At 33.7% G+C, this 14980-nt stretch overlaps 1 long non-coding RNA gene and 1 pseudogene across 1 annotated transcript in view; both read left to right on the top strand.

The window, feature by feature from the left end:
• Positions 1-14980, top strand: part of LOC145258243 (uncharacterized) — a 272195-nt gene that overhangs the window by 94934 nt on the left and 162281 nt on the right. The window lies entirely within an intron of this gene.
• LOC145258483 (U2 spliceosomal RNA) lies at positions 5892-6037 on the top strand (annotated as a pseudogene).

The following is a 14980-nucleotide window of genomic DNA, read 5'->3' as shown; positions in this document are numbered from 1 at the left end:
AACTATATACACATAAGTAATTCTATATCAATATAGATAAAATGATTAAGAAATAAGGCAAATGAGACTTGTCCGCCATTTTGAAATTAAACTGCAATTGACGTTTAAAAAAGGAAAGAAGAGGAAATGGCGATGAAATATAAGTACGCAATTCTGGAAAACGGTTTAACAGATTTCTCCTTGGAAAGCTATGAACAAACAAAGAGAAAGATTTTGATTTTGCAGACGTGAGTTTGCTTTAATCTTTTAAAAAATAGCAGAGAAAAACATGGATGCGGATAAGGCGATAAAATTGAAATGACGAAAAGGGTATATATATATATATATATATATATATATATATATATATATATATATATATATATATATATATATATATATATATATATATATATATATTCATTGACTGACTATTTAAGTGGTTGTCTCGCATACTTACCGGTCCAAGCGACTTCCTGGCTTTGAAACTTGTCCACAGTAAACGGTGTTAGTTAATCTGAAGCATCGCTAACGTGTTTATTCTGTAGTTTAATGATATTTGAACAAATGACCATTTTCATTTTTTTCCAATTTTATTCATTATAGGTGAAATAAAAATATTTTTAACTGCGTTAAATATACATTATTTCAGTTTCTTTTTTATTTATTTAATCTATTTTCATTTATTGTATTACAAAAATTAATTTATATTTTTACGTTAAGTAAACGTTCACCATTTTCTTTTCCGTTTATTTAATTCAGTTCGATTTATTATATTTTAAGTTATAATGTTTTAATACAATAATGTTATACTGTTATAATATAATATATTTTAATATAATAATGTAAAAATATTTCAGTATTAGTTATTAATGTAAATATTTTCTGCAAATAACATTTTTTAATTCAATAAATAAATATATTTATTAAAAAGATTGTTTCTGTAAATAAGATATTTCAATGAAAACAATCAGTTTCCGGTTATTCTTTAAAATGACGTTTAGATCGTGTTATTTCACAATACTACCTGGGGAATATTCCGTGCGAAACAAGTGCAAGGGGCATACAAACAATTGCACTTAAAGGCACGGTTGGATTCTTAAAAAGATCTCTCGGTTGACATATCTGAGATAGCGGGAAAATGTTTGGCTTCCGGTAGGATGCCCCATTTGCAAAAAAAAAAAATGATAAAACATATATCGAATAGACATCGCGCCTTAAAAATAAAAACAAAACAAAAAAAACTCCTCTTCTTTTAATGGAAGCCAAACAGCTGTTGAATATGTCAGCAGAAAACGCAGTCTAACAAAAAACAACAACCGTGTGATAATTGGAAGCAACGAAATGAGCGTCGAGTTTGCAAACAGGAGTTTATTTATTTTTACTTTTTTCCCATTTTCTGCGTGAGACATTTCTGTTTCTTCTTTTTTAAATGTGTTTTTTTATAAACACTTTCATTTTAAATAAACCTCAATTATTAACAGATGAAATTGTTTACATTAAGTGTCGACTTTATCTAGTGACAGGAAATCACCGTCTTGCAATACCTTTGTTCAACTTCAACATCATCATCAGCAGCAGCAGCAGCATTAGAATCATCATCATTTCCAGTTTAACGTCCGTTTTACATGCTGGCATGCGTTGGACGACTTTTAGAAATTGACTTCCAAACTAACCTATCTCTGCCAGGTCTTAATTTATTCCTTTTTTATCGTAAGTCTATTCTTATCACTTTCGGACATGTTTCGCTCTGCATTCCCCATTAAACTAACCCTGCTACATCAACTGTTCTACGTCTACACACACCCAAAATCTTCATCAATTCTCTCAATGTATTCACGCCATCAAAGTTTCCCGTTCTTCACACATCTCCATACACGGTCCAGATTTAATCTTCTTCCGAGGACAACTGATGTAAACTCGTTTTTCAAAAACCACATCACATATCCATCTTTTCATTCTCGTATCATGCCTCTCCATACATCGCCTATCAAAGTCTCGATGGACATATTTCATTCTTATATATGACTAGCCTGTAGGTGTATGTTAAGCAAAAAAAAATGGTAATAGGCTGACAGTCTCTAACCCGTACCACGAAAGAGGAAAAGAACGTAAAAAATATCACGTGACGTTTTTGCTGTTGCGTCCATCGCCAAACCGGAAGTGACAAAGGTTTAAATTCAGGCTAGTTAATCGAAAAGAGGGGATGACTTTCGAAATATCGGCGAAAAAATCGACACCCTCCTGTAGAAAAGTACCCAGTTGAAGGTGAAGAAATTAATGTTTTTAGCTGTCGTCCGAAGGGTCGAGCTTCAAAATGATACCGATCTGGTGAAAATCCGTCCCCTATGTCGAAAGTTTTAGGCATACATACATACATACATACATACATACATACATACATACATACATTTAAACAGACCGGTGAGGTTTATATAGCTCACACTGGGTACATATGCCTGAGTAGCTCATCTGTTGGTTGACAATGGTAATCCTCTGCTGGTAAGTAACTGCAGAAGTTCCTTGAACTTACTGCAGCCACTCCTAATTCCTGAAATCACATGAGCATCTGCTCCACCTAGATACACATCCTTATCCACTAAACCTGAATGAGGGTTACTTAAACAAGGAAATACCTTTATTTCTATTAGAGTCGTTATATGTTAAAATGCGTCGAACTTTTAAAACAAAACGGTCAGAATCTCTAGATTGCGATTTAACTCTTAACTCCCCTATTTCGTTCCGGATGTTTTCCTTCAATTCTTGTAGGGTTTTAGGTTTGTTAACAGAGACTCTTTCTTTAAGATATCCCCGGGTCTAGTCAAGTCTGGGGAACGTGGTGGCTATTTGACATTGCCATAGCGAGAGATAATGGTGTCGCCAAATTACCCCCTGATTTTGATAAAAAAATTTCACAACTTGCGTATGTTGTTCAATGCTTTACTTATCCATAATTAATTTCCAAAATATTATTTGTAAAATATCTGAAATAGAGAAAAATAATCATTAATGGTAAAATGACAAAGATTTTCGACCCTTCAGTGACTTTTTGTACATACTGTGTGTATATATATATATATATATATATATATATATATATATATATATATATATATATATATATATATATCGAGAAATTTTTATTTAGGTGCGATAGCACTTATATAATATTACTACCAATAATATTTGGTAAAACTTATAATCACAGGTTTCCATACCAATTGATTGTTAGATAATTTTATTCTGAAGTATATATATATATGTATATATATAGCCAGTAGAGTTTAGTTTCCCAGAAGTACATCCAATGAAACAACATGTGTCTACGAAAATAGTGCTCAATGAGTGAACAGAGCAGGTATATTAATTTTATTTATACAAACATTAATGGCTACATATGTGCATACATGTTTCTGTAATCACCCACGTTGGGGGATTACGTCCTCAGGCCAAGAATTACCTTCAAAAGTGACATTTCCACCAAATACATTTTTCTATTTCGTTTATCAAGTTAAAATACAACCTGGGTGGGAGTTTAAAAAAAAAAAAAAAAAAAAAAACGGTAAAAGGATGAGTGAGGTCTTTGAAGATAATAAACATCTTTTTTCTTTTCCCCTTCCCCCATCCAACCTAACTATATATATATATATATATATATATATATATATATATATATATATGTATATATATATATATGTATATATATATATATATATATATATATATATATATATATATATATATAATGAATTTTTATTTGTCTCCCTCTCTCTTTCGATTTTTATAAGATTTGACACGAAACTATTTTATGTGCCTGGCAATGTTCTTAGAGAGGTTTTGTATCGCAATGTCTTTATAATCGAAAAAAAATACAATGAAACAAGGAACAGGCGATTTTGACCAAAGTTATTATTTTACACAGCTTAACATCTCAAGTGCATTTGAGAAGTTTTAGCAATACACAAGCAGAAAAGCCCGTTATATAAAATCAACAGTAGGTACCTTGATATGACAGGGGCGCGTTCGAAGTTAATCTGCTTGGTTAGAGCACAAATGAGGCATGATACTTGAGTTTTGTATTTTAAACTTTAATTCCAGCCATAATATATAAGAAATACTTTTATGAAATCAACAGTAGGTTCTCTATCATGAAATGTAAACTACAATGTATTGTGGACTAAGTCACTGCGGAACGTGAACTCCCCCACCCCACCCCGTGCATCGCGATATGTCCTCAACTACAGCAGGCAATCAATCGATTTGATTGAAAAATCGGGAATTTCACCGATTTCGATGACACTAAAAATATTCGTTGATCATCATTCAATCGCGGGCAACGTCGGGTCCACCCTTTAGTATATATATATATATATATATATATATATATATATATATATATATATATATATATATATATATATATATATATATATATATATATATATATATATTCCCATGTAAAAAAAAAAAACGATTTCTTTAATTATCTTTTTTTTTATTTGATATTGTTTAAAACAAAATCTTCCACTGACGGTAGTAATTATAAAATAATAAATCTGTATTGATTTTAAACTACCAGTAAAACTGGAATCTATAGATCATCCTCCCCAAACAAGTGTGTTTTTACGTTTGAGAAAATATATGCATATTTAACATGTGTTTTTATAGTAATCGGGAAAATAACAATTTTATGAGATTTATAAAGAATCGGAATCGGAACCAGTAATTAGTCGCGTGCAAGCGACTCTATAAGTCGCTCCGTCGGTCGGTCGGTCAGTCGGTCGGTCGGTCGGTCGGTCGATCGGTCTGTCCGTAACACTTTTGTGCTTGGCCTTTTTGGTTAAGATCAACCAACCTCACCTCCACTTCTTTTTGAGTTGGCCTTGTGCCTAAGATTTTTGTTCATTTTCCCTATTGTATTTTTCCTGTGAATAAAAATTTAATATCTCAAAGTGTAGTATCTGTTCCGGCAGTTACAGCAAGCAAAGACCATATGTGGGGTTACCCCCACATATCAGACCTTGGTCAATGTAGGGAAAACCCTACATACCAATTGTCACTATCCAGCTCCCCTACTCCCCGGGGAGTTGGTCCCCATTTCGCCTTCACTCCTCGCATTAAAAATTGGTCTTGTGCTTAATTTGCTCAGTGGGGGAGCAAATAAATACCAACCCCACATATAAGACCTTGGTCAATGTAGGGGCAACCCTTCATACCAATTGTCACTATCCAGCTCCCCTACTGCCCGGGGAGTTGGTCCCCATTTCCCCTTCACTCCTCACTTTAAAAATCGGCCTTGTGCTTAATTTGCTCGGTGGAGGAGCAAGTAAATACCAACCCCACATATAAGACCTTGATCAATGTAGGGGCAACCCTTCATACCAATTGTCACTATACAGCTCCCCTACTGCCCGGGGAGTTGGTCCCCATTTCCCCTTCACTCCTCACATTAAAAATCGGCCTTGTGCTTAATTTGCTCGGTGGAGGAGCAAATAAATACCAACCCAACATATAAGACCTTGGTCAATGTAGGGGCAACCCTTCATACCAATTGTCACTATACAGCTCCCATTTCCCACCCATCGAGAGCTGGTCGCCTTTTCCCTCCCCTCTCCCTCTCTGTCCACATTAAAAAAACGGCCTTGTGCCTAATTTGCTCAGTGGGGAAGCAAATAAATACACCCTTCACTCCTCACATTAAAAATCGGCCTTGTGCCTAATTTTCTCGGTGAGGGAGCAAATAAATACCAACCCCACATATAAGACCTTGGTCAATGTAGGGGCAACCCTTCATACCAATTGTCACTATCCAGCTCCCCTACTCCCCGGGGAGTTGGCCCCCATTTCTCCTTCACTCCTCACATTAAAAATCGGCCTTGTGCCTAATTTGCTCGGTGGGGTAGCAAATAAATACCCTTTTCTTGGTCTTTTGGCCAAGATCAAAGTGTAGTATCTGTTCTTACTACATGCTGTACTTGTAACTTTGTGTTTGTAACTTTGTGATATAAAGTGTGGGATCACTTTTCTGTATTAATTTAATGTAAAATGATCACCCACTTTACAACCAGTTAGTCTCAAAGCCATTCAAGTCATTCTCCAGATCATTTAAGTTGTTTTTGAAGGATTCCAATTATTTTTTAAGCATTCAAGTCATTCTTAAGGTCATTCAATTCATCCTTAAGTTCATTAAAGTCATTCTAAGTTATTTACGTTTTATTTATTTAAGTCATTTCAACCCATTTTTCGGTCATTTTAGTTGATCTTTAAGAATTTCATGTCAATCCTACATTCACGCATTCATTCATTACACGAGAGCACGTGACTAATGGCTATCGGTCTTGTTTTATCAGAATCAAGAATTTAGCACGCAATCAGTAATTGTATTGGAATCGGAGAAAATATTGGAATCGTCACATCACTAATATGTATATGTACTAGAAAAAGGTGACTGATTGAGTTTGGATTAGATTGTTAAAAATCCAAACCGCGATACATATTTCTTTGAATATAATTAAACAGTTCGTACCAATGCCCCCACACCATAGATTCCTCATAATATACCCATTAACCACTCCGAATAATTTTTTTCTCTCAGTTCATACACATGTAGACACAAAAACCTTGATCTCCCATAGAAACCGTACCGATCCATTGACATATATTTATTTCAAGAGCTTAATGCTCCAATCTGGATAAGATGATCTGCATGATATACGACTTCCTTGCCACCACCATGGGAGTGGAATATTTGGGAGAGTACGAACCGGGTCATAATCACACAAGCAATTAACTTTTACGCCACCGGAAATAAAAAAATAAAATAAAATAAACTTCCATATCGAAAGACTTTTTTTCAAGATCAGCGTTTACAAACGTCTGATGACCCCTCCCCTCTACACACACACGATCATTTTGAACGGGAATTTTTAGCAAATTTCCAGATGGATACCTTTACCGGATGCCTAATGTAAATTTTAAAATAAAACATATTATATTTGTAATTTGTAATGTCTATATAAATTAAAAAATAAAACAAATAGTGTGTGTGTGTTTTTTTTTTGTTTTTGTTTTTTTACAATCGAGCACTTCGGTTTATTTATTTATTTTTTTCTGTTAACTGACACTAAATACAAATGCGAGTTCCAGCCATTGGATTTGTCGAACACTAAATGATGGCTTGAAAACGCATAAAAGCAAATTAGCAAAATTCACTTCCACTGTAATGGGAAACTTACGTAAAATATTGACATTCAACACTACAATATTGCAAGTATTAAAATCAGCTCAATGATTGAGCTTTTAAATCCAGCAGAGCAATTGTAGAGATTGAAGAAGAACGCCTATTACGTGCCGGTGATAATTCCTGTATAATAAAATGGTCACTTCGTTATAAAAAAAGTCAAATAATTCAATAAATCTAAATTTAGTAAAACGTTATAATTAAAAGCTTATATATATTCAATTATTCAATAAAAATGCTATAGCAAAATTTCAAGACAATCGGTCCAGTAGTTTTTAGATTACCTGTTAGTCACAAACGAACATTTACATTTTTGTATATATATTGATTATAATAGTAAGTTATAAAATGTATATGGCGATTAAGCTACGCTGAATATTCCGCGTTTCATCCACTCTAGGATTCTTCAGGCTTGTGCGCGAATTCTGTGGTTGTTTGTCGTTTTTATATGCGCATGTTCTATTGAGATTTTAGTTAGCCAATCAGCTTTCTAGTATCCACCGCGCCCTTCCTATCAGCCAATGAGCATGCATTTATCGGGCAAAGGCCTATTTGACCTATGGTTGGCTTGTTCCTTTGTGTGTGCTCTATTTAGCCTGGATATTTAGTTTCTTGACCTGTTTTAAATCTAGGTTAGTGTGTGTGTGTTTTTTTAATGTTAGTTTATATATAAATATATATATGTACACACATATATCCACATATATATATATGCATATATATATATACATACATATATGTGTGATCGTTTATGTATATTCATATTTATTTAATTTATTTATTTGTTTATTTTCTATTGTTTTTGTTAGTTTTAAAACTATTTTGTATCGCTATCCTAGAGTAAATTTTATCTTGTGAATATAGTTGTTTGCTATTTCTCTTCTACAGTTTAATAGATGTTGGGTTTTTTTAAAGTACAGGATAGCAAATTTTTCATGAAGGTATAATCTACATGGGTCGTCTAGGTCCCTACACGTGGTAGCTTGTCTTACTATTTTCCATTCGACTACCGGCGAATGTCCGCTTTCCTTGAGTTCCCAGTATTTATTCGCTAGTGTTGTTTTCATACGGTGTTTTTTATTGTTGAATGTTGTAGATTATAATATACATGCATATATTGTTACCAGCAAGAAACAGTGAAGGTCTCAACTTTTTTATGTCACCTACAACACGGCGTTATTTACTATGACACATACCCTTGGTGGGAAAATGTACTTCGGCCGTATCCCCTTGGTTAATGGCATCTCGGCAAGATACTCAAGCTCAAGTGATAAACTATAAAAATATAGCGACAGCTTGGTCACAACCTTACGAACAGCAAGTACACACACATACGGCCAAAACCAACACTTCGTTTGATCCTTTTAACATTGGTACTTATGCAGTATAAGGACTGTGTTATTTTCCAGGTAGTTTAGGTAAAAAGTTTCGTGATTTTTTTCAACGAAAATATATTATTTCTGTTATTAAGATGATTGATGGAAAAAAAAGTAAATGCTTGATTCTTTTATGTATATTTTTTTAATCTAGATAAATATATTTTTGTATAAACCAATAATAGCAAATAAATAATTTCTTAAAATGAAGTTGGCTGCTGCGATTTCATTGAGTCAGCGTTTCATCACCTTTCGTAAACCGACTGAAAAATTCCGACAATAGTACCGTCTTTATTCTGCATAAATGCCCATTTTTAACTCTTTATATTAGTAGTTTCAAAAACATGTAAATAAACTTGATGTATATTGTGTTGCTGAGTTTTGTCACTACTTTTGATAATCTTTGATATTCTACAAATAAATTTCTTCCGTATGATCACAGTACTTTATAAGTCTAAACTTAGTATTGGTTCCATTATTACAAAAAAAAAATAAATAAAAAATACGATTACTCTGTAGAATTTCCATGGTACAGTTCGTTTAAAAGCTTTTGGCAGATTTTTGTTACAATAATTATGGTCCCTTTGGGCTTCCGTATTGCATCGTTGGTAATTTGTCAAAACAGAACAGTTCGTATTTCATTGCTTGCAAATGTACCGTTGGACGTTGACCGCGAATGGGAGAATGAAATTGCCCAACAGTCTTAGAGAAAAAACAATAATTAAAAAAAGCTTAGCGAGTTTTTTCACTTCAAGTAGTGATAAGAATTTTTGACGTTATTAAATTTCGCCAAACAAACATTTTTTTTTAAATGTGTCCAAACACCTCTCTAAGATGTTCTGGCTGTCTTACTTTTCATTTCTTTTAATTCTCTAATGTGTTACCACATATAAAGGGTAAAACCCACTTGAGGATAAAGGTTATATCACTCTTAAGTTTTTAATAGTGTAAGACCACATAATTCCCGCTCGACAACCACGTCGCCGTCCCCAACGTTTTTTTTTTCCATAGTCTTCTTCTCTCCCGTCTTCTTTTCTGGCCGTGCTGTCATCCCTCACATTGGCAGCTGTCGATGGGAAGCGCACAATTTCACAAATATAAAAGTAAAATAAAACAACTAAAAAAGAAAAAACACGGATTTTGACACTTTCTGTAAATATTAGTTGCACTGTGTGTGAGTGTTTGCGTATGTGTGCGTGAGTTTGTGCATATGTATGTGTAAGTGTGTGCGTATGTGTGTGAGTGTTTGCGTATGTGTGTGAGTGTGTGCGTATGTGTGTGAGTGTGTGTGTAGATAGATAAGAAATAGATAGTTTATATTTTTCAATCTTCTCATAATATTCTTTATGATTCAACTAGCAATCTATCCGTCAGATTCAGACTTAAATATTAATATAATACATAATAATAAAGTATCTGAAACAAATAAATTAATTTCCAATTTCTGCGGACCTGCGCCATCTACAATAAATCCCGTAATGCACATTTGAAAGTCGAACACACGCTTGATGAAGGAAGACATCCCGAAATATAGCATCACGAACACACCACCTGGCCGCCAGACGCAAGTAAGAACATCCTACATGTAAAATAGTGTATAAAAAGACATATGTATATGTATATATGTATGATTATACATATACACACGCATCAATTGGATCAATAAAAGTGAAACTACATAGCTAGTTCCATCTTTATATTTTATGTTGCGTCAGTTTGAGTCTATCCGCCACACTTTTGCATTATTCTGCCTTCTATAAACTTACATTTCTTCTTATATATTTTATTAGTGTTGGAGAGTTTGTATGATATAGTAAGGGAGGTAACTGCAATCGATAATTTTTACCAAAAAAGTACGTACCGCCATTTTTAAAAACAAGATTATTGAACGTAGTTGTGGCTGATATATATTTAAAATACTTCTAGCGAATCATCACATGGATCTTTTTTTTTTGGGGTGGTATACTAATTTCGATATGACACGTAAGTATTTAATAATGTTTTCACCTGAAATGTGTTTGTTTACAAGATCACTAATCATCACAAGCACGGTTTGTTTCACTAGGATGTCCGGTGACAAACAGATGGTCGAATTGAAAAAATGCGGATAACATATTTTAATCAGTGTATGTCCCATATACGAACGCAGATGCAAAATATTTAACTTTTATGGCGTGGGGATATGTGTGCAGCAATCATTCATTTAGATATTTACGTTAAAAATCATTCATTTAGATATGTACGTTAAAAATCATTCATTTAGATATGTACGTTAAAAATCATTCATTTAGATATTTACGTTAAAAATAATTCATTTAGATATTTACGTTAAAAATCATTCATTTAGATATGTACGTTAAAAATCATTCATTTAGATATTTACGTTAAAAATCATTCATTTAGATATGTATTTTAAAAATCATTAATTTAGATATGTACGTTAAAAATCATTCATTTAGATATGTACGTTAAAAATCATTCATTTAGATATTTACGTTAAAAATCATTCATTTAGATATGTACGTTAAAAATCATTCATTTAGATATGTACGTTAAAATCATTCATTTAGATATGTACGTTAAAAATCATTCATTTAGATATGTACGTTAAAATCATTCATTTAGATATGTACGTTAAAAATCATTCATTTAGATATGTACGTTAAAAATAAAAGAATTCTTATTTAAGCCTATTATTAATAATAACAGACATGTATTCTTGATTGGACACACTGTGTTCAAGTTTAAAATTTTAATCAGTTCCAAGTGACAGTCTTCTGGAAGTTGAAGGTTTATCCTCAGTACCTCTATAGCCTTGAGCCCTTGGAGGGGCATAGGCCATTCACAACTTTGTAGATGCTTTTGTAGCGAGGAGTTCTTTTTTTTGGGGTGAGGGTGCTTGCCCCAGGACCAACCTTCCCAGAAGGTACATACAGCGCCTAGCCTTCCCATATGGTCACACATCTGGTACTGGCCACGCTCAACATTGCTTAACTTCGGTGATCTGGCGAGAACCTGTGTGTCAACGTGATTGTGCCGCACATCCTCAGTACAATGCATACTAAAAATACAATAACGATTACTTAAGATTCGATTCGGTCATAACTTACGGAATGAGAGTATACTACATCCGTGGATTAAATGAATGGTTCTGTTAGAAATTAAGGACAGATTCCTGATGTAACCACACACACACACACACACACACACACACACACACACACACACACACACACACATACACACGCACGCACACACACACACACATACACACGCACGCACGCACACACACACACACACACACACACACACGTTTACACAATGTATGCAGTCCATATCGCAAAGGAGACAAAGAATAACTCGAACTCACTTTTTTTATGTAACAACAACATTTATCTCTCGGTACTTTCCAGAATAAAACGTGATCATGCTTCTTCTCTCTCACCTCATTCATCTCGAACGTCATCCGTGTCTCTAACGTGGTCGTCGTCTCTAACGTGATTGTGGTCTCTAACGTGCTCTCTTTCCTTTTTATAGTATTTTTCCTTACAGTGACGTCATTTAGCATGTTCGAGGTTACATCGGCCGAAACGTGCGAATAATGTCCACTCACTCAACTGGTTGTTGATTAAAATTCCCAATGGTTATATGCAGAAACGTTTTTGACGATGTTTTATATATAGAAAGTCAATGGATTCCTCTGTTCAGTCAAAAGTTTTAAGGGGTAGCTGCACGTGTAATTGTGAGGCAAGGGTTGCGCAATATCCAGCTACATTTTTCCTGGCTCTGCACTGCTTTGATCCAGTGGCAAGGAGAGAACCAAGATTGACTGGAAACAATGCCAAGATAACCAGATATAGAAAGTATTCTTTCATTATTTCTTCTGCCATTTGTCCCTTTCCATCTTGTTTCCACTAGTTTCTTACAAATCGAAACCAGCAGGTTTCAAGACTTTCATTTGGATGCTGCACTTGTAAAGAGAATAAGCCAATCCAAACGAAGTGGTGCACAAATTGTCAGAGCAACCCCGTTGCCATTCGGGAACTCAAGGTAAACTTCCGATAATTATCCCCTTTCAATGGTGGGATGATGTGACACAAGGGTCCGAAAGCAGGATTTGAAGAGACAGTGCTCGAGAGAAATAGCACTCTGGCTCGCTGCCCAGTCGATATTCAATGGATTAGCAATAAACTAACCATTTCTCAAAAGAAGCTAAAGCCTGAGAAGGTGAACTTCCTAGAATTGCACCAAAGCCATCGCAACAATAAATTAGACACGGTTTGTCTTTGGTGCTGAGGGGGGGAAAGCCTAACTGGACTTTCTAGTTACGATAGAAAAAAAAGCTTTTTGATATACTCAGTCACGTGATCGACGTGCGATGGTTAACTAAGTTGCATATTGGTTCGAAATATAAACTCTCGTTCATTAATTATTTGGTTCTTTAGTACTATTGTACACTAACTGCTTTCTTATTTAGAATTCGACTTAATGAATTAAAAAAATATCGTAAATCTTTATGGTGTACGTAATCGTCACGAAACGAAGATGTCATTCCAAAAATCACTTAAATTGATTCAGTATTTTTTAACTAAGAAAATCAAAATTTCCGATTTTTAGCAATTTTAATAATATATTATATACATTACAAGGCTGATTCTGATCTCGATAGTTCGAATTAAGTTGTCAATTCTATTATTTAAAATATTTATATAAAACGGCGGATCAAAAAATAGCACCTAGCTATTAATTTGATTTTCTTAGTTAACAAACTATTTGGTCAATTTACGTGATGTTTGGAATATGAAATCTTCGTTCCATGATCAATATGTTTATAATAAATATTTGTCTGTATTTACAGTATATTTTTTTAAGTAAGTCGAATTTCATATAAGAACAAAAAAAAGTCACCGACGTTATAACAATCCAATCTCTGATCTTCAAACACCGATCCTCGACAATCAGGTACGATAGGCATAGCAAAGGAGACGGATTTCTTCGCTTGTCTGTTTCGCATGTATACAGCATTCCAATTATTCACGCCCGGTGCGCATATTCACGTTGTCTGCAACAACGCAGTGTGTGTAAATTGAGTTCATTCGTTATGGGGGAAAGAACAAGAAAAGGTCGAACTTTCTGAATGTTAGTGAAAATATGACGTGCGGAAGCTTTAACTACAAAAGACACAGTTGGCGGTTGTCTGTCGCCTGTATCACTTGTTATACAGTAACATAACAATCTGACCTTCAGAGGAAGAAACACTTCATTTTATACGCATTCGTAGAAGGCATGAAACAGTTACATTTGGCCAACCATGCAAGAAGATTTCTCATTCCTTTTATCCTTTCAAAAGCACTCGTACTATTACCCACTCACTCATATATATCTATACATCTATGAAAGCGAAATTGTTTGTCTGTATGTGTGTTTGTGCGTGTACATTTCCCTGCCAAACTACGCTGTCAATTTTCAGTCTACAGACTCGAGATTTAACATAAGGGGTATTGAGATTTGGGAATTTCTTTTAATCGGCACAAACTTTAATAAAGACTTTTCATATCTATCTGCGTAAGTATACTTTGAGAATTACGTTTCAGTTTGAAGAAATATGGTATAATAAAATTATGGGGTGTTCGTTCGCACCTGACCTCCATAGAATGGAAATATGTCACAAAGTTTAACAAGGTTTTTTTTAATATAGATCCACAGAATATTGTGGTTAGTGTTTCAGTGTGAGCAGGTATAGTATAATAAATTATGGGATTTATCTATTTTATTTTTACTTTCATCATATTTTGCTTTGGTTTTGATAGCCCCAAATTCGAAGCTATCTCTTTACAACCCTTCCTTTTCATAACCTATCATACTTTCATAAATCAGAGTCTATTTTCTGTAGGCTGGTTTTGAACCCAGTCAACGACGGGTATTTTTGCTAGTATATATATATAAAACTATATTTGTTACTAACCGATAATCTAAAAACTACTGAACCGACTACGTCGACATTTTGTGATAATGTTTTTATCTAATCCAAGCGTGTTTTTATATATTTAAGATAAAAAATTTTCATAATGTTAAAAAAAAACATTTATTTCGAAATAGTTTCTCCTCAGCAAAAGTCGATCATCATGAACTTGACAAAAATTCGTTTTTTTTTTTCGTTTTTTCTTAGCTATTATTTTACTATTTCGCTTTACATTAATATGTTTTATTTTCATATATTTACGATCAAATAATAATAATAATAACAATAATAATAATAATAATAATAATAATAATAATAATAATAACAATAATAAATTCCTATGTATCAAAAAATGCCGAAAAATATCGATTGTGACTTTACTGTTAGTCACGTGCGTAAAAACTTTTTTACCAATCGCGTATG

The sequence above is a fragment of the Euprymna scolopes genome, chromosome 33 (assembly GCF_053919585.1).
Source record: "Euprymna scolopes isolate OS-2025 chromosome 33, ASM5391958v1, whole genome shotgun sequence".
Taxonomy (NCBI): domain Eukaryota; kingdom Metazoa; phylum Mollusca; class Cephalopoda; order Sepiida; family Sepiolidae; genus Euprymna; species Euprymna scolopes.
The sequence above is the reverse complement of the archived record's forward strand: the minus strand, read 5'-3'. Positions and strand labels throughout refer to the sequence as shown.